General features: G+C 38.9%; 1 pseudogene; it reads right to left on the bottom strand.

Annotated features, from left to right (window-relative positions):
* Window positions 1-4,391: 4,391 nt before the first annotated feature.
* LOC149162251 (uncharacterized) lies at window positions 4,392-5,087 on the bottom strand (annotated as a pseudogene).
* Window positions 5,088-27,321: the final 22,234 nt, after the last annotated feature.

Below are 27,321 nucleotides of genomic sequence, written 5' to 3'. Positions count from 1 at the left end.
TAAGACTCATAACTTGAACAAACATCATGTCAACTCTTATGTTGTTCCTTTACACACATGAGTACAAATCTCTTATTTGAACTTATTAATCACTTTAGCTGATTAGCAACAACTAAATTCAAGTGATTTTTACTTTGTTGTGGCCTGACAATAATTCAACCCCATCTTTCTTAAGGTGATATTTGTGCTCTCTCCTATAAAATACTGCATCACAATCATAAATATAAGGACTTCCTAAGACAACTCCACATATGTCTACTAGGACCACATCTAACTCCACTTCATCAATGTAATTAGCTGTAATGGTAAATCTTAATCGACATTGTTTTGTGACTTTTATCTTAGTTGACTTATTTAGACATCCTAATGGGTAAGGCCTTGGATGATTCTGTGTCTCCAAACCCAAGTTCTTAACTAAATATTCAGATATTAAATTTTCCTATGATCCACTGTCAAACATTGTATCTATCTTTGTGTGCTTATATGTTATCCTTTTGTTAAATAATTCAACTCTTTTATCCTCATTTAAAGGATTTATGTTTGATGAAGATGCAATAATATTCGAACTTGAACCAGTGATAGAATTTTTACCTATCAAAACTATGGTAGTTATCCTCCTTTCATCACCTGAATCGAAGCCTGCATCTTGTTGGATTGTTGTAATTGGTTTCTTTTCATCGTTCTCTTTAAGGAACTTTTTGGGCTTAAGTTCGGGATGAAGTTTCCAACACCTAGATTCATCATATCCAATTCTCTAGCAATGAGAGCAATTAGGTCTTTCCTTCTGAGCTATTGCTGATTTCTTTCTCTTCGAATTGTTCTTCCCCTTACTGTCATTGGAATCCTTGATCTCCAACTCTTTGGATGATTGTGGTGAAAATTTGAAGGGTCTGCCACCTGACTCAATATTTATGGATTGAGCACACACATCATCAAAATCATTTGGATTAAACATCAATAACGTATGCTACAAATATGAATGTAAACTGTCAATGTATTTTAATAAATTTTCACGTGTATCCAATGAAATACCAAGTGCCAATGCCTTCTTTCTGAACTCCTGAGTAAACTCCTAAACACTATGCCCTTTACCTTGCCTCAAGTGCTGACAATCAAGAACAACTTGCTACATGTATCCTAAAGGATAGAATTGTTTCCTAAGAGCTTTTTAAAACTTAGACCATGAAGAGATGACTTTTTCTTTCCACTTTACATCTATCTAAGTTTTACTTTCCCACCAGATTAAAGTTGTTCCCCCCATTCTAAGCGTAGCTAGCTAAATTTTCAGTTTATTGTCAGAAATGTTCTGAATATGACAATACACTTCTAACTTATTAATCCAGTTATCTAACGTTTCAGGATTCATTTCACCATCATAAATAGGTAACTCAAAATTTACATCAAGTTTCAAAAGAGATGCTTTCTTAGGTTTCTTTTCTATTTCAGATTCTGAACTGGAAGAAGAAGAAGATGATGATGATGATGGAGAAGATAGAGGTGAAGGAGGTTTATTAGCCTTCCCTTTACCTTTGTCCTCCTTTGATGTCTTTGAAGAGGAAGCTAAATCTCTTTCCTTCTTATCTTCGTAAATTTCTCCCAACATCTGTTGCATACTCAAGAATAATTGTTGAAACTATTCCTTGATCATCTTAGCTTTAGGATTTTCACTTGCATTAGATCCTGTCATGGTCGACTTATGAGCAACTCTTCAATTTCCAATCTCTGGATCAATCTCCTCAAGGATTCCTTCTCCACGTTGTGATTTCTACCTCATTAACATTCACTGGAAAAATTATACAAACACAACTTGCCCTAATACCAAATTATATGATCTGAAATGATCATATGTTAAATTGAAGTATAATTGATTAATGCCATCACTGAATCGAATATTAACTTAATGTGATTTAACCATGAGATTTGACTGAAAAGGGATGAATTGAAGACATAATTAAAACATAAGCAAGATGTAAAAAGAAGTGGAAAAAAGAAAAAACACAGTGATACTAGACAACAAGATTGATTATGGAGTTTGTCCCTAATGGACTACATCTCTAGGTCCGCTTTCAAGATGGGCAACTACTTTATTATGATTGAATCTAAGGAGGTCTATTACACAAAACATTAACCAGTATGATTGTGCATGCAAACACTTCTGGTCACTGTCATAAGAAACCTCTCTGGAACAACTTTCCAACATCTGCCACGATTCCCAATTCTAACTCTGGATGGTCCTGTTACACTGTAAACAAAAACTTCCTATAACCTCCATAATCTACACACAAAACATCAAAACCACTCTATCTCTTAAAGAATCCAAACTCTGGCTTGATAACCCTGCAAATACACTCTAACCTCTACTACCCAAATATAGAATGCATACGATGAATTTGGGGTTCAAGGGTCTCGATCTTGTCATAGCTCGACACCTTAGGGATAGGTTTACATGGTGGTCGAATTACTTTAGACCAAACTTAACAACAAAAACCCAAAAATACCATAGTTTAGTTTTGGCAGTCAACAGACATTGCACTGGCTTAACTGTCCATGTGAAGAATCAGATTCCTTTGGCAGTTGACTGTCCGACTGCCACCTAATGGTTTATTCGCCTAATGGTTCTGGTCTGCGGCTGGTTCATGTGAACAATTGTTGTTAGCAACCTCCGTCCAGTTAGAAAACCTAGCATTTCTGCCATGGTTAGCTACCCACATGTCCACATACTTGCGTGGTTAGCTGTTGACATCTGTTGTGAATTGAACTGAATTCGCTTGATAGTTAACTGCCTGTTTTGTCCACTCACATGTGCTCTTTTCCGCTACGGTCTTCTCTCCATGCGGTTAGAGCCCTATGGGTTTTTTTTATAGTTTTTTCAATGTATTATGGTCCGATAGGTTTTTAGATTTTAGGTTCAATGCACTTTAATGCAGGGTGTATTTTCTAGGTTAGGTTTTTATTGTATTGTTTATACAATGTTCCGATAGGGTTTAGACTTAGGTTTATGTTTTAATGTTTGCATAAGGTTTTAGGTATAGGCTAGGGTTATGAAATTTTAATACATGATGTATTAGGTTTTAGGACTTAGAATTTTACACTCTTTGTTCTAAAAACCCTTTTACAACACGTCTTCATCACAATGCGACATTTGCGACAAACATCACATGACGAAAAACCCATGTTGACACCAAACCCTACACAATGGATGACAAACCCATGTCGATGACCAAGTACAAAACCATATCATCATGAAAACCAACACTAGACAACCATAACATTACTATCGAAGCTGAGGATACTAGACACTGAATGCTGACGACAAAACTGGAAAAGCTGATAAAGTTCAAGACCTCATTGACCAATGATAATTTGATGATCACTTCGATGTTGAACCGCTGAATACTCCGCTTATGCTAGACTAACAAGATCCTCTTGGATCACTAGTTCGGGACTTTTATTTCCTCTCCCTATTCTCACTCGCTAACTGTCTAATTAGTTTCAAAACTGATTCTTGAATTGGTTACAAAAAAAACTCTAAACACTTATAAATTGTTTATTAAAAGCTTATGCAAATAATTATAAATATTTTACACACACACACACACACACACACACACACACAGATATATATATATATATCTATATCTATATATATATATATATATATATATAGATATATATATATATATATAGATATATATATATATAGATATATATATATATATATATATATATATATATTTCATGTGGGTCTAAATCACAACTCTTTTTACAAAATTTATAAGTTTCGCTCAACACAATTTTAATGTGACCTTTTCAACAACACAACAACAACTAGGAGCTCTTAATTTTATAATTTATACAAATAATTACCTTCCATCTCGCATGGAAAATGAGCGGGCCCATGATCATTATTAGATGATGTGTGAATTTGATTTGGGTGTGCAATGGATCTTACAAGAGCTAAAGTACGGGATCTAGTTGTACTCATGCACATGTTTTCAAGCCCGACATGTGGTTTCAAAAAACCATATACCACTCCTCAAGGTCACACATAACAATGTCTGGAATAGAGAAAGGTTTCCCTGAGGTGAATGATGGCCATTGATTTTAAATATCTCATGTTTTTAGAAACCACTTTGTGGGATCACCCATCTCATTAAACTTAGTCAATTCAAGGTTCGTTGTATGTCGTTGGATGAAACACAAATTGTTTTAAGTGGTTTATTTTTTCATTAACTTGTAGGGGCATTGCAACCTATCATGTCATCTTAAAGTTTCTTTTCCTTTGAATTTGTTGATGATGATTGTCACAAAAATTTCTTAAGGCTTCCCATCACTCCATGTGTCTCCAATCCTTTATAATCCTCTAGCCATCTTTCACTATGTTGTTTCCTCTACAGATGGTCCAATTTTGAAAATTGTTCACACCACACAATTCCATGATTTATTTGTCCCTAGATCAAATTTCCCAAAGAAAAAACAATGGTACTAGAAGCTAACATTTTTTTATCTAAGTTGAAATTTTGTGCATCACCACAACTGGACGCCATCTTGGAGCATCTTTATTCACAAAGGAAAATACAATTTTGTGCAAGAGTTGAAGTGATCTCAATGCGTTCATCAGGATAGGAAATCATTAACTATGAACTTAGTAATAGTTAATATCTATGAATTTTGTTGCTAACTCAATGGTTGACAAGGTATCCTTGCATCGAAAACTTAAAAGTGGCTTGAAGTTTTCATGATAATTTCGCATCTTGAGCCATGTTTTCTGAACTAGATTTTTAGCTCCCAAACATTCATATTCCTATCTTTCGATATTGGCAATGGTGAAATCTACTCTGCTACATTCATCCATAAATGGAAGTGATTCATATGTAGGCACAATTTATTTGTTATCATTATGTTCTTCTGGAGTACTAATTTTTGAACATTTAACCATCATTTTCATGTCTTTATTCCCTATGTGATAGGTATCTAACTCTGTATTGTCAACATTTTTATTCCTGTTGTTTGGACATCAAAAGACCTGCATCAGAAGATATATTGCATGTTTGTGAAGATGCGAAATCCTCATTTCAAACCACCATCTTTGTATCTTTTTGGGAATGGTATCCATGTTTTCTAATATGGGATACACCCTCGAGTGTATTAAATTGTTTGTTAAAGGGAAAATTGTCTATATAGAATTGCTCTATCCCACTAAGGTGTGACAACTGCCTTAGAAACAAACAGAGAAAAGCTACTTTCGTTTTTCCTTTATGAATTATAGATAGAGAGGAACAGAAAGACCAACCTCTGTCTTGCGCTAATCTCCTGATTTGATTCCTCTCTTCTTTGATAGTCTTTAGCTACCTACTCCCTTGCACGCCCAACTTCACAAAGTACTTGTAAGATCACAGTAGCATAGCACTATACAAAGACATGGATCTATAATCATAAACAATCGAGGATCAGATGTAAATTGACCATAAAAATGTAGCAAGCATCAATGACACAAGAGCATGGAGGAAAACTTGAATAGCTTTTATTGATAAACAAGAAAGAGCCAAGAGGAGTTACAACAAGTTGTTCTGACCCAGCATCAACCTCCCAGCTAAAAAGCCCCTCTTCACCTCAAACAAAGCTTAGATCACCCAACAATCTGATGTTTGTCTCAAGAAACCAACAACAATTCCTCCAGCCTCTGGATCTCTGGGATGAGGGATCCATATATAGATATATGTAATGGAGATGAGTCAGCTTATGATTTGATTTGTGTCTTCCCTATGATAGTTCTTGCTTCCACTTGGAGATTGATGATCTCTTACTCATCCTTGGTCGAATTCAGTGAGGCAAGTGTCACAGGAGAAGATTCTGAAAGCTTCCATTGCCTCTCCACCTCGCGGAATGACACTGCCATTTGTCATTTCTCGCCCATCGCACCCTATAGAAGGGATTTTTGAAATACAATGCACCCACACAGTGTATTTAGGTGAGATGCAATGCACTTGGCCAGTGGAGCAGCTGAAATGATCCTGTTTTGACCAATTATGAGCAGTTTTTCATGGAGAACTTCTGGGAGAAGTTGTAATCTGTTGACCTTGTTCCTTTAGGGGTTAGAACAACACTTTTATGGACTTAGGAGCCCTTGGTTTATGGACATTTCATGCTTGGGGTTGTAGTACCCAAAAATGTCTATAACAGTTGCCCCCTAAAGCATGAGGTCGTTAATCTTTTGATGTCGGGTGAAATACTTTATTATGAGGATCCGAAGTTCTTTCAAGCTGGGAGGAGACCTGTAATAAGATACAATACAATACATTATCTTCAAAATATTTTCATGATCTAACTGAGGCGGGAATTCCCATGCTCAGCTCTATAAATTCATTTTCATGTACATAGGACAAACAATAGTCTGAGTGTAGACTGATGATTCTGATAGAGCCATCATCCTTTTGATTGGATGCTTATCTGTGCGGCAATGATGTACATTTGATGTCTTTATTTCCCTGAATATATATCGCAGCCCGGATGGATGAAACTGGATCTGGGGTCTTCAATCTCGTTCGATCTTCACTCGAAGTACAAGTCGATCCATGTGAGAAATGTTCTGAAGTCGAACATGGAAAGACATCGCTTGATTACCAACCAATGATGTAAACTGTTAACAAGCGCGAGAGGAATCACCGATAATGATAATGACCCTCAAGGTACTGCAGTACAATTCACGTGGTGTGAATAAAGGACTTGGTGTCAAACGCCACGCAAAATCTTTTGGTCGAAGGCCATTGATGTAAACCTGTCGCCGGAAGTGAGAAACTTGCCATTGAGGCATGCAAGCTTCAAAGTATTGAATGGGGTGTTCCTAGATCAACTTCTTGGATAATGAGCTGATGTCGACAAGAAGTGATCCGTCACAGGAGGGCCTTAATGAATCCCACATCAATGACACAGAATGGAGAAAATGATTTTAATGGAGGTGAAAACGATCTAGTGATATAAGGTTCAGGGTGGCGGTCATGAAAGAATGGAGTATAAATGTATGGTAGTGGGTGAGACACAGGTGAATTCTCTGAATGACTTCTCTTGAACATATCGGCGACATTGATGTGATGGATTGGTAGCATTAACCACAAATGTGGATGGTATGATGGGACCATGGTGATGTGACCGGTGAATGAAACAACCCAACCCGACTCGGACGCGGAGTGGAAGTGTCATGTTCAAGAGCGACTTGCTACCAACAAAGTTTCTTCAAGTTTTCTTCCCAATTTTCCCCAGTCATTGCGGACGAGTACCTCTTTATTTTTCTCAAGCTTGAGGAGGATAACATATGCTTGTTCTATAATTTGCCCTTCGGGCAAACCCATCGCTATGTTTCAATGAGCCTAGCGATAGTGAAACTCGTTCTCGTCTATAGACAAGTTTGTCACTATTAAACTTTTAACGAGTTTAACGACAAAGATAACTCGGTCCTTTTCAATTTTAGAGAGTTTGGAAAGGAACGTAAAGGTAACTCCAAAATTCCTTTTTCATCATCTAATCCCTTAAGTCCGAAAAAGTATAAAACAATACAGAAGGGATGAATTTTCGATACTTTTAATGAGCCGAACAAAACAAGCGCTCGATCTTTTTGTGTAATAATATCTCAGGTCCAAAAAGATTAAAATTTAGAGGAGAGATAGCACTTCCGGTCTCTTTAACGAGCTGGAGAGGCCAATGGCTCGGCAATCTTTTCATATTTTACGAGTCAGTTGAAAAGAGCTTAAAGGAGACTCGTCTTTTGAGGAACGAGTGATAAAATGGATAGCAACTGATTCCAGGTAAGGTTTGGAATTTTCCAATCATGACAGTGTTACAAGGATGGCTAGTGAAATCACTCTTCGTAGCTGTTCCTCAAAATGGGTAAACAATCAAATGGGGGTGAATGATCGGCCAATGCAAAAGTGGAGGTGATGGTGAAAACACGACCAAGGCTTTAAATGGCTGAAGTACTACATTCACGATGGTTATTTACCAGTGAATAGTTCATTTTTTAATGAGCTTAAATGCGGGGGGAAACATTTGCTCATGTCTTATGTTTATTTTTTAACGAGCTTGAACTATGTGCTAAAACTGCTCGATTGAATGGTCTCTTTTTTACTTTACCATAAATAGTTTTTTTCTTTCAAAGATCGTACTGTGTTTTCAAATGCTTCATCAAACTAGTCAGAAATGAGCAATATATACTTGAAAAATGAGTTAGAACATTAATATTTTACTTTGAACTACGTAAAAAGTAATGAAAAAGTGTTTTTACCTCTCATTTTACCATTTCATTTGAACTTTGGTTTGTTGGAGCTTTGGAGGTGCTTTTCCCCCTTTGATTTTGATCAGCTGATTTCGAGAAATTCTGTGGATGATTCTCGGTGCTGTCTGGACCAGGTAGGAGCTAAACCTAGGCTCTTTCATTTCATGTTTTCCATTTTACATTCTAAGCTTGATTCCTGGTTTTTCTGAGCCTCTGGGGTTTGAAAAACTCATTCTGCCTTCAGTGCACCCTCTGTGTATCGAAAGGTGCATTGGATGTTGGCCTTTCTAATGGCCATCTAACATGCAACGCACCCAGAGCACTACTGTAGGTGCGATGGGCGCAGAGAAGGAATTTTATGCACAGTTTTTGATGGAAATTTTGCCTGTTTCTTACCAAAATCAGGATCTAACTCTTCTCTTGTTTGTTTTTCAGAGATATTTGGAGTAAGATGACCATTACATGGCGAGAACGTGAGGATGAAGAAGAGGACATGCTTGCCCTACATGATCCGGTTACAGTAAACGCACTGCGGAATTGTGGCTTGTTGAAGTTTTTCCGCATTTATAGCATGAGACAACAGATCAACTTACTACAGTATTTGCTCGATGCTTGGGATCCTACCAACCAGGTGTTCTAGATCAGGGACAAATCTATCCCCTTGACTGTAGTAGACATCTATTTCTTGACTGGCTTGTCGAGGTGGGGTGCCCCCATCTCTTTATCAGGTTCGGCCCGAGGAGGTGACTCTGTGAGAGATTATGTTCACCGATACTGCAGAGAAGGATCTCAGACGAGTAAAGACGGCAAGATCATCATCCGTGATGTCACTGACAGGTCCCTCAGGACTATTCTGTTTGCTTTTGGTAGGATGGTTGGTGGTGTGGCTCTTCATGTAGCCAACTGATCTTATATGCAGTATGCCTTGGAATGCCTCCAACCGAAGGTGTTCAACTGGTGCGACGCAGTACTTCTTGTGATGAAAGAACAGTTGACTAAGATAAAGAGCGGGAGGTTGAAGAACTTTGGGTATGGTTCTATTTTGACCGCATTTGCCTTGGAGAAGATACCACTGATGCAGCCGTAGTATATTGCACTCGATTTACCTTCACCTACTGAACCACGTATGCAGAGATGGGTTGACCATATGTCTAGGCATGCTGGTCAGTCTCAGATTTCATTTTTTGATACCTTCTTCAGGTGGTTTGATCGTTAGGAGATGGTTTATTCCGAGTATCCATATGCTGGCATGGACTTCCGGGGTGATCCAGATTTAGTACTGCCGGATGGCGAACAGTGGGGCGCCATTGGTAAAATCCTTGACCATATTCCTATTTATCGTTTTTTCATTTATAATGTCCTTGTGCTCTATTCTATCAAGACTTTAATCAAACTCATGTGTTCATGCAGATGTTGGTCCTGTTCGGCCAGTAGTACGCCTGAGAGTACCAGCTGCCGCCCCAGCAGGAGAGGCTGTTGGAAGGGCTATCCTTCGTGACCTCGATGTGGCCGAGACTCTCACAGCGTTACAGGAGCAGGTTGAGGGCCTCACTCTTGGTATTCCAGATGTGAGGACTGACGAGCTGCCCTTGAGGTTGCAGCGGCATACTACTGGTGTGCCAAGACGATGGACTCGTCTCTTACGCATGATCGCACAGGCTGTGACTTGCTATCACGAGCATCATTAGACTAGGGTGCCCCCTAGAAATTTGAGTTTTTGGTCACTTGACCGATTTTGTCTTGGTTACAGAACATTATGTGTAAAGCATAAACAGTTATATATATTTTTGATTTTCAGAGTTTTATTTTGATTAAGTTACATGATCCAAATGCAAACATTGATAGTATGCTTCTTTTTATAAATGTTGCAAATTTCTATCTAACACATAATTTGCCAATGAGTCAGTTAATGTGTTTAAGTTTCTGGAAATATGTTGATATTGAATAAAATGAAATTGTCTTTCCAAAATCTTAACCCTTAGGAACATGCGATAAATAGCTGGATTTTGGACAAAATAGATACAAGTGAGTTGTAGTATGACGAGTTGTGAGTCTAGCCTGATCATCAGTCGGCGTATACCATGTGTGATGGCATCAAAGAGAAGTTCTATCAACGCGCTATATTCAACGATGTTATTTGTTGATCGACCAATACATACCCCTCTGAAACTTACTAACTCGTCGCTTGGATCAAAAATGGCCTAGGCTGCAGAAGATAGGTTCCGCGAACTACGACTCACTCCGTCAGCATATCCAACACATGACTCCAATAGGTTTGACATCTGCAGTAAATGTAAAAAGTGGATTACTTGACCAAAATAAACACTTTAGCGAAAACAAAAACATAACAAAATCATACAGGTTACCATTACGCATAGTAACGCTTGAGGTACAACCCGTTACGAGGTTGCGCCAGTGGAATTCCGTCATAATCCATTAACTCGTAGGCTCCTTTTGCTAACACTCGTTTAACAATATAGGGGCCAATCCATAAAGACTTGAATTTACCTGCTCCCAATTTATCGGATTCTTGGTCGTAAAGCAAGACCAAGTCACCTTCTGAGAAAACATGAGGTTTGACACTTTTGTCGAACTGCGCTTTGACTAGTTTCTTATGGGCTTCGTTAGCCAAAGCGGCATTACGACGGGTTTCATCCAATTGGATTAGTTCCAAGAAACGAGCTTCTTCTTCTGAAGTTCTGGGGAGGAGATCAATTGCGAGTTTGAGAGACGAGATTTCACACTGGATTGGTAAGACTGCTTCTAGGCCATATACCAGTTGGAAAGGTGTAAACCCGATTGCATTCCTTACCGATGTTCGGTAAGCCCACAAAGCTGAGTACAGGATTAGGTGTCATTTTCTTTTGTGTACTCCAATCATCCTTTGCAGCATGCGTTTCAGGACCTTGTTGATTGCTTCAACTTGTCCGTTGGCTTGCGGATAATACAGAGTAGAGCTATCGTGAGACAACCCTAGTTTGGCATCTAACTTGATCATCATGTGATTTCAAAAATGCGATCCATGATCTGTGACTATAGCTTGTGTTACGCCGAATCTAGCAACTACATGATTGAAAAAGAACAGGGCAGCTGTTTCACCAGTATTATCTAATGTAGGCATCGCCTCGGCCCATTTGGTAAAATAGTCAATGGTGACTATGATATACCCATGCCCCCCGGTCGAGTTGGGGTTACATGTCATGAAATCGATGCCCCATTTGGCGAATGGCCCGACAACAACTATTGGCTGCAGAGGTGCGGGTGGTCTTTTGGTTTTGCTATCGAAAATTTGACAAGCATGGCAACTTCTGACTGCGGTTATGCAATCTTTGAACATTGTTGGCCAGAAGTATCCTACTCGTAAGATTTTTTGCGCTGTAGCATAACAGGATTGATGCCCCCCACACGCGCCTGAATGGCAATAATTCAGGACTTTTTCGGCCTCCTCATGCGTGAGGCATCTTCTTAGAACTGTATCGATACCACGACGGTAAAGTGTATCACCGACGATCATGTAGTCTTTTGCTTGGTATCGAATATGTTTTTGTTCGGAGCGAGAGGTATTTGGCCTATATTTTTGGGTTTGGAGATAAATGATTATATCCCCATACCACTGATTGCTTGAAGATATCAGAAACAAACTTTCGTCCACGATTGTTTCATCGGATGTTTCATCGTTGGACGATGATGGGAGATTGCATAATAATTCTGCGAAAACCAGAGCTTTCTTTGATTTGGATTTTACAAATTCCAGATCAAACTCTTGTAGGATTGCTATCCATTTTGAATATTTTCCCCCCAGCAACTGTCGTGACAATATGTAAGTCATGGGGTTGCAATCTGATAGAATGGTAGTTTTTCGAAAGAGGACATAGTGTCGAAATCTCTGTATCGCTTGAACAGCTGCGAGTGCTAGATTTTCAACATAAGAATATTTGCTTTCTGTATTATTTAAGTTTTTACTTAAATAATATATAGGATGTTCGATTCCGTCGTCTTCTTGAACTAAAACCATTGCAATGGTTGTATCCGCTGCGGCTAGATACAGGTTAAAATCTTTTTGATAATCAGGAGCGTACATTAATGATGCTTTCATTAGGGAATCTTTTAAAGCATCAAAGGAAGCTTGCACAACCTGATCCCAGACAAAGGGTACTTCCTTTTTCAAAAGACGTGTATAACATTTAGCAAGTTTGGCGTAATTTGGAATGAACCTCCTCAGAAAGTTTGCTTTCCCTTGGAGTTTCTGAATCTGAAGCAAATTTGAAGGTGGAGGAAAATTTATAATTGCCTGAACCTTACATGGGTCGAGACGAATCCCGTCTTTTGAGACTACAAAGCCAAGCAAACGACCTGAACCAACGCAAAATACACATTTGTGTGGATTGAGTCGTATCTTGTAGTGTTGGCAATGTAAAAATATTGCTGTTAAATGCGGCGGGTGATCAGTCCGCTTTCACGAATGAGCCGGAAGGTCGTCGAGGTATGGTTGAACGATGTTTTTGATGTCATGGAAGGCATAATTCATTGCCCTCTGAAATGTCGCCCCTGCGTTATTTAAACCAAAGGGTAATTTTCGATATGCGAATGTGCCCCATGGACAAATAAATGCAGTCTTTGACTGGTCCTATGGGCGGATATTTATTTGATTATACCCGGAGAATCCATCCATAAATGAAAAGATTTCGCATCCGGCGCATTCATCAATTATCTGTTCGATGAAGGGTGTAGGGTAGTTGTCTTTTGGACAAGCTTGATTTACATCCCTATAATCGACGCACACTCTAATTGTTCCTTGTTTTTTCATAACAGGGACAATATTCGATACCCAATCGTTTAGAGGAACCGGGTAAATGAAACCAGCATGGAGGAGTTTTTCAACTTCTGCCTTAATGGCAGCGGCTTTCTTGGGGTGCACCTGCTGTAGCCGTTGTCGTACTGGTTTGACATCTGGATACATCTTAATTTCGTGTTCAACGATACTCGAGTCAATGCCTGGCATTTCACTATATGTCCAAGCAAAGACATCTCTGAATTCGCGAAAAAGAGCGTCATATATTTCAAGTTCTGAAGGAGAACAACATTTGCCAACATAAATATTCTCTACAACATCTATTTTGGTCGAGATATTTATGGCGATAGTCTCTTCAATGTTGGACAAATTTCGCTCGGAATCCACCGTGTTTACAGTATTTGATAGAAAATCAAGAACTGAATGATGATAAAGGTCATTAGGGTTATCTTCTCCACAATCCAGAAGAACGGAACGATGGTGGGAATCATTCCATGGTGCTCCTTCAATTACCATTGATTGAACAATTCCTTCGTCGATGACATGCACTCGTGACCAAGGATCTAAAGGGGTACCATATTCTTTAGACCTATCTATCCATACTCTTGATGAGCATTGATTTGGGCTTGCCATCCAGGCTAGGAACATTGATTGCTACAATATTTCCGTTGGGCTTGGGGGCAAAACCATTGCATGATCCATGTCGATATCGTTTTCTGAGATCTTTTTAGAGGATATCATATTGCAGGTTTCTACCGATGCTACTTCCGCCAGGTTGATTGGAGGTGGAAGGGTGAAAGTTCCCATTAATATAGGATCTTTTAGTAGGCCTACTCCGATATTTTGAAGCGAATGGGGGCTTCCATGGATCATAGGAATGCTTCCTGTAACTTGAGAACCATTGGGTAGGAAGTTTTGTTGATCGACGATTGTAATCCCTCCTTGAAAGGGAAATGCAATCTTCCTAAAATAGGTCGACACAACAGCAGCCATAGCATATATCCATGGTCTTCCTAGTAGGATGTTGTAATCAAGATTTCCATCGATTACTTCAACATCTATTTCTACTGTTTTCCCTCCTAGTTCAACTTTCAAGTTACTTAGAATACCATATGGGGTATATGTCCTTCCGTCAAATGCTTTTAATTTCGTCGAAGATCGCGACAAGGATGGAGATCCTAAAGTTTTCTAGCAACTCATCGACATAATGCATGTAGATGCCCCCTCATCAATAATTGTTCGATGAACAGTTTTGTTGAGGGCTTTCACTTGAACAAGAAAAGCTAGTTGAGCTGGTAATTGAGGATTGTATCCTTTATGATCGAAGGATACAAGATTGGAATCCTTTGGGTCTATCCCACCAATGGCTGATAATAAAGCCTGCTTTTGGGATGGGCAATTTTGTAGTACTTCAAGAATCGACATAGCGGATGGCGATTGGGCCAAATCTTCCACTATATTATAATGCTGTGCCACTCTAGCGCGGGGATTAAACATCAACATGTGTACTACTCCCTTTGGCAGTTTTATTGTCAATTCAGGAATGATGGGCGGCAGAACTTCCGTCGAAGTTGTTGTCAAACTACTAGGTTGATCTTTATCCTTGTTGTTCGACAGCTGTGGATTGCCATAATCTTTGTTCCTTGTCGATACCAAAGCATCATTTTGCTGTTTTGAAACCGACAACATCAGCACTTGAGATGGGGAAGCATTTCCACTTTCAACCAGATTTGTTCCTGGATTTGGAAACGGATCAGTTAACACTGCGGAGGTTTTTGAATTCTTGAAGAATTTTTTAAGCTCAACTCTGTGAGGACAATTTGTGGTCCAATGATCATAAAACATGGAGTTTTTGGTTTCCTACCTCCAGGAGGATTTGCAGAAGATTTTTCAGGTGATGATTCTTCCTGTTTCTTCTTCTTCCCTTTGCCTTTCTTCTTGCCTCCTGGTTGCTTGGTTTCTTTGCCTTTATCTGTCAATACGGCATTTACTTCCGAGCCAAGAAGTTTATCTTTTGCATTTTGACCTAAAATCTTACGGGCCTTTTTAGATGTAGCCTTTGTTGATTTCGTGTCTATTGTGCCAATCACGCCATCGTCGGCATGAGAGTCATTGTTTGATTTAGGAGGAGGGAGAACTGAGAATTCCGGTCTAGGGGCGTCAGGTATTTTGTCGTAGAGCATGCCGGACTGAGTGTAAATCAAGTCAAAATATTGTGCACGAGCTTGCTATTCTGTTACGACTCCCCCCTTTGCCACATCTTCCATGATGGAAGGTAGTAATGACTTGATAAACCATTTAGCTAAGAGCTGATCGGGAACATACGTTTTTACCATTCTACAACGACGTCACCACTCATGTATATGATCAGATATGTGAGTGGCCGTCGTCTATTTGAAGTTGGTAACGAGTTCCATTCCCGTTTCGTACCTTATCGGTAATTGAAAATGGGTTAAAAAGGTTGTGGCTAGGTACTGAAGTTGTCGAATGAAGCTCTAGGCAATTTGATGTACCATTTTGTCGTCGGACCAGTTAACATCCTCTGAAAAAGGCGAAGCCTTATCGAATCATCATTTAGGGTGTTTGATGAACACCACAGATGAAAGGTCATCACGTGATTCGATGGATCCTCACCTGGATTTCCATTAAATTTAGGAATATCTGATGGAAGTTTATGCGGAATCGCTGGCCACCAAGGGGCGTAAGCGAATGGATCGTTTTTTAACCAATTTAAATCAGGTAACTCTAAAGTTTCCACAAAGGGTAACTGTTGATTCAGGTTAGGTGAAGCATACCCAGGATAAGATGGGATTGCCTAAGCAGTTGGTCTTTGCATACCGGCATAAAGCATTTGATGCTGGTAACTTTGGTAGGGTTGGTGGGCATGACCATTGTAAAATGGTTGATTTTGACCGTTTTGAATATATGGCTGTCCAGTATTTGTAAAGATTTGTTGCTCAGAACCTTGATATACTTGTTGGAATTGCAGTTGTTGGTATTGTACTAGCCATGGTTGTGAAGCCATGTGATGTTGCCCGATACTAACAGTTTGACCAAGATGAGGGGTAATTGTGCCCGTCTAAACTTGTGCCATTCCACCAGTCGGCGATTGTGGTTGAGTCGCAGGGTCAAGGGGCTGTTGCATTACAACCTGAGAAACTTGAGGTTGGCATACAACAGGCAGCGCTTGAACTTGCGACACCATCAAAATAGCTGGTGTAGTCGGTATATTTGACATAGGTAAGCATTGTTGCATCGAATATACAACTCTTGGTTGTTGAGGTAGTATTGGTACCCAACCGCTTGAGGTAATTCCAGTATAACCTGAATGTTGTTGTGAACTCCCGTATGGATGTCCTCCTGGAGGGGATAATGAAAGGGTATACTGCCCCCCATACGGTGGTAATCCAGAACCCAAGGGAATGGTTTGCCCTTGAGGGCCAGACTACCCAAATTGACCCCCAAATGGATCAATTTGTTGAGACTCAACATAAGAGTTTCCGGATACTATTCCGGATGAACAAACAGGAACAAACCATACTGTTGAAATGGCCCCTGAGTGGGCTCTTTCTAGCGGTTGAGAGCTAGTTGGGACAGATGGTATACCGACGAACATTGTTGGAGTGATAGCAGGGAGTTCTTCCGTCGCTGTGTCAGACGACACAATCCTAGATGTTGACGGTTGTTCAAACAAATCTAGTCTATCCAAAAGATTACCTAGCGATTCTACAGGCGCTTCTGCTGGCGGTAGACTAACTTCTGATGAAGAAGGATATAGAGTGATCCTGATTCCAAATTGTGATGGAGTACTAATTGGAGGATCTTCCACAATCTCTTCTATGGCAATCAGACCAGGCGGAAGGGGTAGACCGTCGGGTCCGTAGAATATTTCTGGTGCCGAAGAAGGTATGGAATCGACAGCGACAGATGTTTGAGGAGCAAGACTCTCCGAACCGGTTGTAAATGGAACTGGTTCCGTAACACAAGTGCTTATCCTCAGACTAGGATCAGTACTACTGTCCTTTTGTGGCTGCTGAACTTCTTCTGTAGAGGCAGGGATTCCAGAAATGTTTGGAGTAACCGGAGTCTCTGATATTGTTGGAACACTTGTTCTAACTTTAGCAGGAGATTTGGAACTGGTTAAACAAGTTCGCTTTGTCCGTACTATCTTTGATTCCGGAGACAAAGACGGTTGACTCGTAAGCCTCCGCGAACGACGAGGTTTCAATTGACTTTCTTCCACGGTTGCGATTACTCGATCAACTAAAATAAAGGGGAAGTATGTTTCCGAATTAAATGAATTTTAGACGCTTTGACACAACTTGTTTTTTCAATTTTTAAGAGTCAAGAAATAACAAAAGATGACTCTAGTCTCCTTCGATTTTTAATGAGCCTGAAGTGACAAGTGCTTAGATGAACCTTTTCTATTAAGGAGTCTGAAAGGGAACGAAAGGGACTGCTCTGGAAATCTAGGTAGAGGGATTACCAAACCAATCGCAAAACTACAGAATACTTTTTATGGTACGGCAGTCAATCTTCTCGAATGCTGTGTTTAGTGCATTGCGATCGATAGGGCGGAAGACACGGCTTCCTATGGATAAAGGATTAAGCCTATTGGGGTCTCCAAAAATATACTTGACGGTATATGGGAGCACAAGTCTGTACTGGCACTTATCGCCTCAAAGTGGAGGAATCGCCCAACCATCAATGAGAACAATAGTTACCAGGCTTTACGACGCCGGAATACGTCTCTAGCCTAGACTTCTAAATGTTGTGCGTTAAGTTCCAAAGCGTTGTTATATTCATTGAATTTATTTTAAGTTGATCTTGTTTATGAATTTTTCCTTTCAGGTTCACCGCGAGATGTAGATGTAATTCCTAAAATGCAATCTAAGATGATAAACAATCTTTTTATCTTCTTTGTGCAATGAAAATCCTAGCTACTAAGGAAAGAAAGACAGAATCTTTTCACAAAGAGCAAAGAGCACACTCTAAATGCACTTTCCTAAATCAAGCCAATCAGACTGTCTATATGAAAATGCACATGCATGTATTTGTTTTTGAATTTCTTAGTATATGAATGCTAAAAAGAAAGTTGACGCACAAATCTGAATTTATTTTCAAGCGACAAATATCAACCAGTTTTTTTTTTGAAATAAAAAATGGAGATGATCACAACACCTTACGATTTTGAAATGAATACTTGTTCTTGACACTGGAAAATTACAAATTCAGACCAAAAAACAATAGTAACAGGATAATCGACCATCAACTGCAATCAAACTCTTTCCTACGATTGAAATTGACACTTGCGACAGTTTCAAATCAAAGGACGACAGTACGATTATGCTACTTTTGCAAAGGAGAACTGAAAATGACTCAACAAACACACAAAAAAATTTAAAGTTCTTTTGTACAAAGGAGGCAGAATAACAGCAAGGAAAAGGGGTTTCAAATAGACATATACTGATCACAGGCCACAAAATTCGGGAATAGAACTGGAAAGAATGAATCACAGAAACCAAAACTGCACAGAGCCTAGTCTGATCAACGCACCTGTAACACAGAGAATTTGAAATGCAGCGCACCTTGTCCACTCGGGAAGTGCACTGAAGTTCAGATTCTCTGAAGAGTACTTGCCCTGGGCCAGAAACAAGATTCTGTTTGGGTTCTGGGTCACAGTTTGCAGTTCATTTTTTGGGTTTTGGCCGAGAAAAAAGTAATCAGTAATGCAACAATCAGGGGTAGATCTAAGGAGGATCTAAGAGCTATCACAAGGGAAATCAGATAGTTTGTGAATCAGTTGTTTGAATCATAAACAGATCCAGTAGATGGATTGAAGTAGCATTTATCTACTTTTCATTTGTTATGGCAAATGCAGTTCGAATGCTACCTGTAAGTTTATGAAATAGACAACAAAGAATGATAAACAAACAAACTAATTCTTCCCCAGTGGAGTCGCCATTTTGTTATAGGGAAAAGTGTCTATATATAACTTCTCTATCCCACTAAGGTGTGATAGCTGCCTTAGAAACAAATAGAGAAAAGCTACTTTCGTTTTTCCTTTATGAATTATAGATAGAGAGGGACATAGAGACCAACCTCTGTCTTGCGCTAATCTCTTGATTTGATTCCTCTCTTCTTTGATAGTCTTTAGCTACCTACTCCCTTGCATGCCTAGCTTCACAAAGTACTTGTAAGATCACAGTAGCATAGCACTATACAAAGACATGGATCTATAATCATAAACAATCTAGGATCAGATGTAAATTGACCATACAAATGTAGCAAGCATCAATGACACAAGAGCATGGAGGAAAACTTGAATAACTTTTATTGATAAACAAGAAAGAGCCAAGAGGAGTTACAACAAGTTGTTCTGACCCAGCATCAACCTCCCAGCTAAAAATCCCCTCTTCACCTCAAACAAAGCTTAGATCACCCAACAATCTGATGTTTGTCTCAAGAAACCAACAGCAATTCCTTACAATATGCAAAATTCCAGCCTTTGGATCTCTGGGATGAGGGATCCATATATAGATATCTGTAATGGAGATGAGTCAGCTTATGATTTGATTAGTGTCTTCCCTCTGATAGTTCTTGCTTCCACTTGGAGATTGATGATCTCTTACTCATCCTTGGTCGAATTCAGAGAGGCAAGTGTCACAGGAGAAGATTTTGGAAGCTTCCATTGCCTCTCCACCTCGCGGAATGACACTGCCATTTGCCATTTCTCACCCATCGCACCCTATAGAAGGGATTTTTGAAATGCAATGCACCCACACAGTGTATTTAGGTGAGATGCACCACACTTGGCCAGTGGAGCAGCTGAAATGATCTTGTTTTGACCAATTCTGAGCAGTTTTTCATGGAGAACTTCTGGGAGAAGCTATAATTTGTTGACCTTGTTCCTTTAGGGGTTAGAACAACACTTTTATGGACTTAGGAGCCCTTGGTTTATGGACATTTCATGCTTGGGGTTGTAGTGCCCAAAAATTTCTATAACATTGTTCCAGAACAATAGTTGTTTCCCTTTATCTGGTCAATCCAAGTTTCAAAGTTTTTCTTTAACGTTAATAGGATTGCACATGTTTGAGACAAAATTCACCAATGATTCTAGCGCACCCCATATGTCTCCCGATTGAACATGAGATACAATATTACCTTTCAGCACTACCTTAGGTATAAACGAGACATCCTTCATAGAGATTGTCTCAAGAAAATCTCCTCTTGTACCTTTTTTTTAACCATTTGAATACAACTATGGGAAATATTGTTATTCCCCTACCATTTCCCCTAATCTTAGACAATCTAGGTGTTGATTTATGGTATCATCGGATGTTCTATAAGCCTTAAAATTTGCAAGGAGGCTAGGACACATGTACTCCACAATACCCAGAAATCATTTCGGAAATTCTAGGTGGAGACATATTTATTAAAATAATTAATTATTTTTAATAGGTGCCTATGTCTAAACTTAGGAAATTAAAATATTTAAAGGTTATTAATTAAAATGAGGGTGAAACTTCTAGAAGAAGACAAGGATCAAGTCAATATGATATGAGTCATTGATTATAATCTAATATGGTCCATTGATTACTCCACTAGAGGATTATAAGGACTTCAATGGGCATTTGGAACACACACCAAGTAGATAATCAGTTACCCAAGTAAGATCAATTTTCTCACTAGTCAAATTTCAGCAAGAGGAAATCGAATCAGAGGGAGAGTTCTAGGTGAGAAGGAGAGAGGGAATCAACATCAGTCCAGATTATAGGAGCAGAAAGAAGATGCAGAGAAAAGGAAGGCCAACGCAAAGGAAGTGATGTTGGGACTGCACAGTCCCTATGCAGGAGCTGACTCAGTGAGATGTAGAGGGGGAAGCAAGTCCTCTCCACAGCCAGAATCGCACAAAGAAGCGTGAGAATATTGTGTGTAAATTTATCACATAAATTCCTCTTCTATTCTACTATTTGTATCTTGTACATGAGATTTTTTTTGAAGATCAATAAAGAAACCCTCATTTACTGGACCTATTTTCCCGTGTTGGGTTTTTTGAGGGACAATTGTCCAAAAAGAACTATGTCATTGTGATTATACTTGTGTTAGTATTGTTCCTTGCATTCAATTTTTGAATTATTTTATTGTGAAGGTTGTAGTAGAATTTATTTCGATATTTGTTGTATAAACACTGTGAATAACTTATTTCTAAATTAATAAGTAGAAGAAATAATATCAGTTACTACAGTTGGATTTCTCTTTAGAAATTTTCACATGCTATCGGAGCCAAGTTTAAGAAAGAGTACAGACCGGAAGAGCCGACATTGAAGAGAAGGCCAGAGTTCAAATTACTACATAGGCATAAAATCGAATCCCCAGAAGGATTACACACTCTAGTCTAGGAGGGAAAAAAATGTCGCGGGAAAAAATCTCTCTCGATGAGTCAATAGAGAGAGATTTCTAGATTGAAGTTTTCAAGTGGCAGAGGGAGTAGCATAAAAGCTTCATCATAGAGAAATCTTCAGGTGAAGACACAAATTTTCTGCTGTAGTTGCTGAGGCAGAAAAGCATCAGAAATCGATAGGAAAAATAACACAAAGAAGGATGGAAAATCAAGATGCCTCTAAATTATCTTCCATATTGGAAGAAGAATTCACATGCTTCTCAAGTTCAACGTAAACAAGTCTTTGGTATATTGATAGTAGGGCTTCAGCCCATATGACTGGAGTATGATAATATTTCTCAAGCTATCAAGAAGAGAAAATGGACTTCCAGGTTACTATGGGAAACATAAAGAATTGTACTCTAGTAGAGAGAGGCACCATAACATTTAAAACGAAAGTAGGAACCAACATCTGAGCCACTAATGTTCTACATGTGCCTAGGTTATGAATGAATATGATTTCAGTGTCCCAGTTACAGGATAAGGGATATGATGTATACTTCATTAGAAGGAAAGTATATGTTAAATATCCAAGCTGGAAGAAGAAGAGAAAAATTGGAGCTTGAAGCAACAAAATGTATAGATTCCAGCTATATTCTCCAATGGCACTAATAGGGAGTAATCACAATGGTGAAAATGAATTGAATGAATTATGGCATAGGAAATTGGGACACTTACACCATGGAGCACTGAGGATGCTCAGAGAGATTGTTACAAGAGTTCTAGTCCTTAGTAATAAGTATGATGATGTATGTAGAGGATGCATACTAGGTGATCTGAAATGAAGGTTTAACATCTTGTTATACTTACAAGAACCCCCCACTCCAAATCTTAGCAAAAATATGGTCTGGCTTATGTTGACAATTGCAGAATTAAGTACTTCAAATAGGTGTATGTCTTTGTTTTAATTGTTTAAGTGCTTATTTGTTCATGCTGATGTTAAACACATATAACAATAAATGCAGCAAATAGACAACCACAGATAACATCAATATAATTTAGGAGTTCACCCTAATATCATGAGCTACGTCTCCTTGAGCTATTGTCAACTTGACTTTGCTCTTTGGGATTATGGTAAAGCTTCTTTTACAAGTTCCACACTTAACTCTAAAGGTTACTGAACTTCAACCAATGGGCTTATCATAACATCTATATCCCTGGCTTTCCTCACTCTCCAAATATATCTAAGCTTCCTTGGACTTGATTCCTTCAATCAATGCTATAAGCTGACTTAAGCTTCTTGATGGCACTAACTCCCTCAGAATTCTTCAACTGTCTCTAAAAATTCTTCTACTCTCTCCAGCACATATCAGACACCTACAACAGACTGATCATTTGATCATTTACTGCCTGAAACTTCCCTGTAGATTCTTGGCCCTACTTCTGAAAATCCCTACAATGGATTTAGAAAGCTTATTACGGTCAGAATTGAATGTTGGATCACTGAGAATGAGCTCTGGTAGCTCCTGCAACTGCCTCCAACCTCTAGTGGCTCTGAACTCTAGAATCAATCTTCTTGGATGCAATTCTTCATGAATATGACTTCTTCAGCTTCTATGGATCATTCCATCAGCTTCATAAGGCTCTATTTAGTCTAGTGAGCCTCTTGTTTCACTCTCCCTGAGTTTCTCTAACTCTCGGGCTTTGCCTCTGTCTCTTTGGACTCTCCTTGTAAAACTACTCTGTGAGTGCTTTTATGTGGTATCTCCACCAATATTAGAAACCACACTTGACTTCAACTAAACTTAGCACATACACTAAACTTTATCCACTCTACTAGGCTAATTGTCAGAGGTAACTATTGTCATAACTATTAGGCACAGTCATGAAGGATAAGTCCTTATCATGCATATATCTGGCGGTTAGGGATAATCCTCCATAGAGCTTGCGATTGGGTTAACTCTCAACCATCGATCTATCCCATCCATCCAATGGCTGTCATGTTGTCTATTGGCCAACTTGTCTAGACGATCTCTGCCATTGATGTGACCCCACTCAATCCAATGGACATCACGTAATCTCACGCAGATTTCATGCACGAATGATATCTAACCAAGGGTGTGCGAGAAAAGAAGTTTTTCCCTACTACATGTCAACTGCTGAGTGGAATCACATGCTCTTGGTAGATTACCACTTCCAGCCTTTCACCCACGTGATATACCATTTACCTCTTGGTCGAATACTACCCACATGCTTAATTCAGAATTTAAAGAAAAGGCGCTTTATAAAGGTTTTTGTGCTTAACAAAGGTTTTAGCACTTAACAAAGGTTTTAGCACTTAAGGCCATTATTAACCTTTTAACCTCTTAACCTTTGTTCTTTACCTTTGTTCTTTACCTTTGTTCTTGACTATGGTTAAGGTTCTGGATCAATTTCTGATCACTCCTCCCCATTGAAAATGTTTTGGACCCCAAGAGACTGATATACTGATCTATATAGTAGATGAGAGTACCACACCCTCTTCTTTCTACCTCCATACACTTGCCTTGGATGGCTAGTGCCTCTGAACCATAACTTGAAGGCAGTCAACACTTTCCTCCCTGGATGTGCTTATCCTCTTGCTAAGAACTATCTTCCTTTATCTCATTAGAACATCTCTTCCTTGATCATTGATCCAAGGTGGCTCAAACAAATGTGAGATTACATCTTCTTAACAAAAATTTACATTTGTACCAATTACAGTATGTTTTACTGACATATTGTCAAAAACAACATAAACTCTTGCTTCATCAAAGAAACATATTTCACATCATGTGAATCATCATCATGTCTTCACATCTTGTATACAAATGATCGACTGAATAACAAGCCGACAAAAAACATGCCTTTACAAACAATTGACCCTTCAAGTCAAGCATGTACAAAAAGAACTTAAGGATTCTTTTTCAAAGATGAAACACTTCATCATTATCTCCCTTTTACAATCTTGGAGACCAAATCAAATTTTCCAAGTCAACATGATGTTACATGCATGTTTAAAACAAAGAAATCGACCATCAAGTCAATTACACATACATGTTCAAATACAAGGAAATCATCAACATCCTTGTGTTCATACATATCATTCTCATGCATGTATTCCATCCTTCAACTTTCTCTTAAGCACACTGTACTTACAAAGTTGAGATGAATATAATTTTGTTGCAATAAAGTGAGTCTACATACTCAACTTTTCCATTCACCTTTTTGGTAAAAACCCTGCAACTTGCATTCCATTAGCAAAGAAATGCATCAAATCAAAAGACATGCAACCTTAATTGGATAAGAACTCTAACAATTTCTTACCAATCCACATCAAAGGTGCTTCCTTTGTCTGCACATTGACATCAACATGTGAATCATCCTACAGCACATCAATTATGGAAATTTCCTTTCCATTCTTGCCACTTTCTCTTTCACCCTTCTTCAAATTTTGTGGAAGAATTGTTGGATTCATAGTCCAACACTTTGCAGCAATATGTCCTTGCTTATGGCAATAAGTGCAACACATTTGCATTTTCTTGACAGCATGATTTGCCTTGTCCAATGGACCTTTGGCTTCTTACCTCCTTTTCTTCAAAAGTTTCCTGTATGTGGCCATTCTCTTCCAACATCTAGAAACACTATGGCTATCGAAACCACAGAAGGAACATGCAATTTTTTTTCCATTGCTTATGTGGAAATTTTGTTGAAAATGGCAACAATAAATGCTAAAAATAGAAGTGCTAAAAATAGCACTGCTAAAAATAACAGTTTGGGTACCAGTGCTGATTGAGCAACAGGGAATGAAAAATGGAAGTGCTAAAAATAGCATTCTATTTTTAGCAATTCAAGATGGATTCCTATTTTAGTCAGTCCCTAGACTAAAAATTCGAATTTGATATTAACAGCAATTTGTAAATTAATTAATTAATTCAATTTGAGTTAATTAGTTAAGGAATTATGAACTTGAAGTCTATGTGAGGACATGCAACAATTTATCTATTAATTGAGGAATTTATCCATCAGTTAAAGAGATAAGGATGAGTTGTAATATTGAGTTGTAATTAGTTGGCTCAGTTAACTGAGTCAAGTCCAGTTAGATTAATTTAACAGTTTGTTAAATTAATGAGAGTTCTGTTAGTTAATGCTTGCATGCATGTAACTATTGTATTTCAGATAACTGAGTATTCACTCATGGATAACTCATGCATGTCAGTTCAAACAGAGAGCCAGTTGAGATCAGAGAAGGGGTAGTTGTTATAGACATTTTTGTGCCTTACAGCTATAAGCATGAAATGTCCATAAACCAAGGGATCCTAAGTCCCTAAAGATGTTGTTCCAGCTCCTAAAGAAACAAGGTCAACCAATGACAGCTTCTCCCAGAAGTTCTCCACCATAAACTGCTCAAAAGTAGTCAAATCAGGATCAATTCAGATGCTCTACTAGCTGCCTGCGTTGCAAAGCACCCAAATACATTGGCTAGGTGCGTTGCAACACAGGTGAATGCACTACCAGGGTGCGTTGAGCGGGAAATGACAAATGGCAAGCTCATTCAACGAGGTGGAAAGACAATGGAAGCTTCCAGAATCTTCTCCAATGACACTTGCCTCACTGAATTTGACTACTGATGAGTAAGAGGCTCTCAGCCTCCAAGTGGAAGCAAGAACTGACAGAGAGAAGCCACAAGTCAAAACATAAGCTGACTCATCCTCTCTGCTTACATCTATATATGTATCCCTCATCCCAGAGATCCAGAGGATGCAATTTTGTACTTTGCAGAGAATTGCTGTTGGTTTGAGATTGAGATTAGTGCATTGGGTGATTTATGCTTTGTTGGAGGTGAGGAAGGGATTCCTTTGCTGGGAGGTAGATGTTGGATCGGGCCTCACTTGGTTGTATCTCCTCTTGAACTTTCTTATCATATCAATAAAACTATTTGAGTTTCTCCTATATGCTTGTATATCAATGATGTTTTGTTATATTTGCATGTTTAGCTTAATCTGATCCTAAGCTATTTATGAATGTAAATCTATGTCTTTTGTGTAGTTTCCTCTTCTGTGATCTTGCAGGAACTTGGTGAAGCTGGGCTAGTAAGAGAGCAGGCAGCGGGAAGCGAACAAAGAGGAGAGCGATTGGATCAACAAACTAGCTAAAGACACAGGTTAGTTACATCCTTCCTCTTCGTTTACATTTCATAAAGAAGAATACGAAAATAGTTTTCCTTGTTTGTTGCTAAGGCACTGTCACACCTTAGAGTGGGATAGGGGCGTTCTGAATATATACTTTTTCCAAAAAAAAATTGGCGACTCCGCTGGGGACCGTATCTAGTTAGTTTATTTGTGTTTCTATTGTTGTTCTTCTCATAAACTTAGGAGTGGCGAATCGAACTGCATTTGCCATTTAGAAATGCAAAGTAGAGATCTGCTACTCTAGTCCATTTACTGGGCCTGTTTATGATCTGAACAGCTGATCCACAAATTCTCTAATTGCCCTTTGTGATAGCTCTTAGTCCTCCTTTAAATCATCCCTCTAATTGTACCTTGTTGATAGCTTTTATCCGGCCAAAAACCTTAGATCAAACTGCAAACCGTGACCCAGAACCCAGAGACAATTCTCGTTTCTGCTTCAGCGCAGGCTCTGTGAAGAGGTTCTGCATTTCAATGCAGGTCCCGAGAGGGCTACCTGCACTGCAATTCAGTTTCTTTGTGCAACAGGTGCGTTGATCAGCCTTTGCCCTGTGCAGCTGTGGTTCTCTGCTTCATTTTGCTCAGTTTTATCTCTGATTTTTGTAGCCTGTTATCAGTGTGTGTACCTATCTGAAAACCTCTTTTCTTTGCCTTAATTCCGCCTCAGTTG

Source organism: Pinus tabuliformis, chromosome 5_2, assembly GCF_031772625.1.
Source record: "Pinus tabuliformis cultivar Carrire ecotype Pingquan chromosome 5_2, CPIR1, whole genome shotgun sequence".
Lineage (NCBI taxonomy): Eukaryota > Viridiplantae > Streptophyta > Pinopsida > Pinales > Pinaceae > Pinus > Pinus tabuliformis.
Note: the sequence above shows the minus strand (reverse complement) of the source record. Positions and strands in the feature narration are given on the sequence as shown.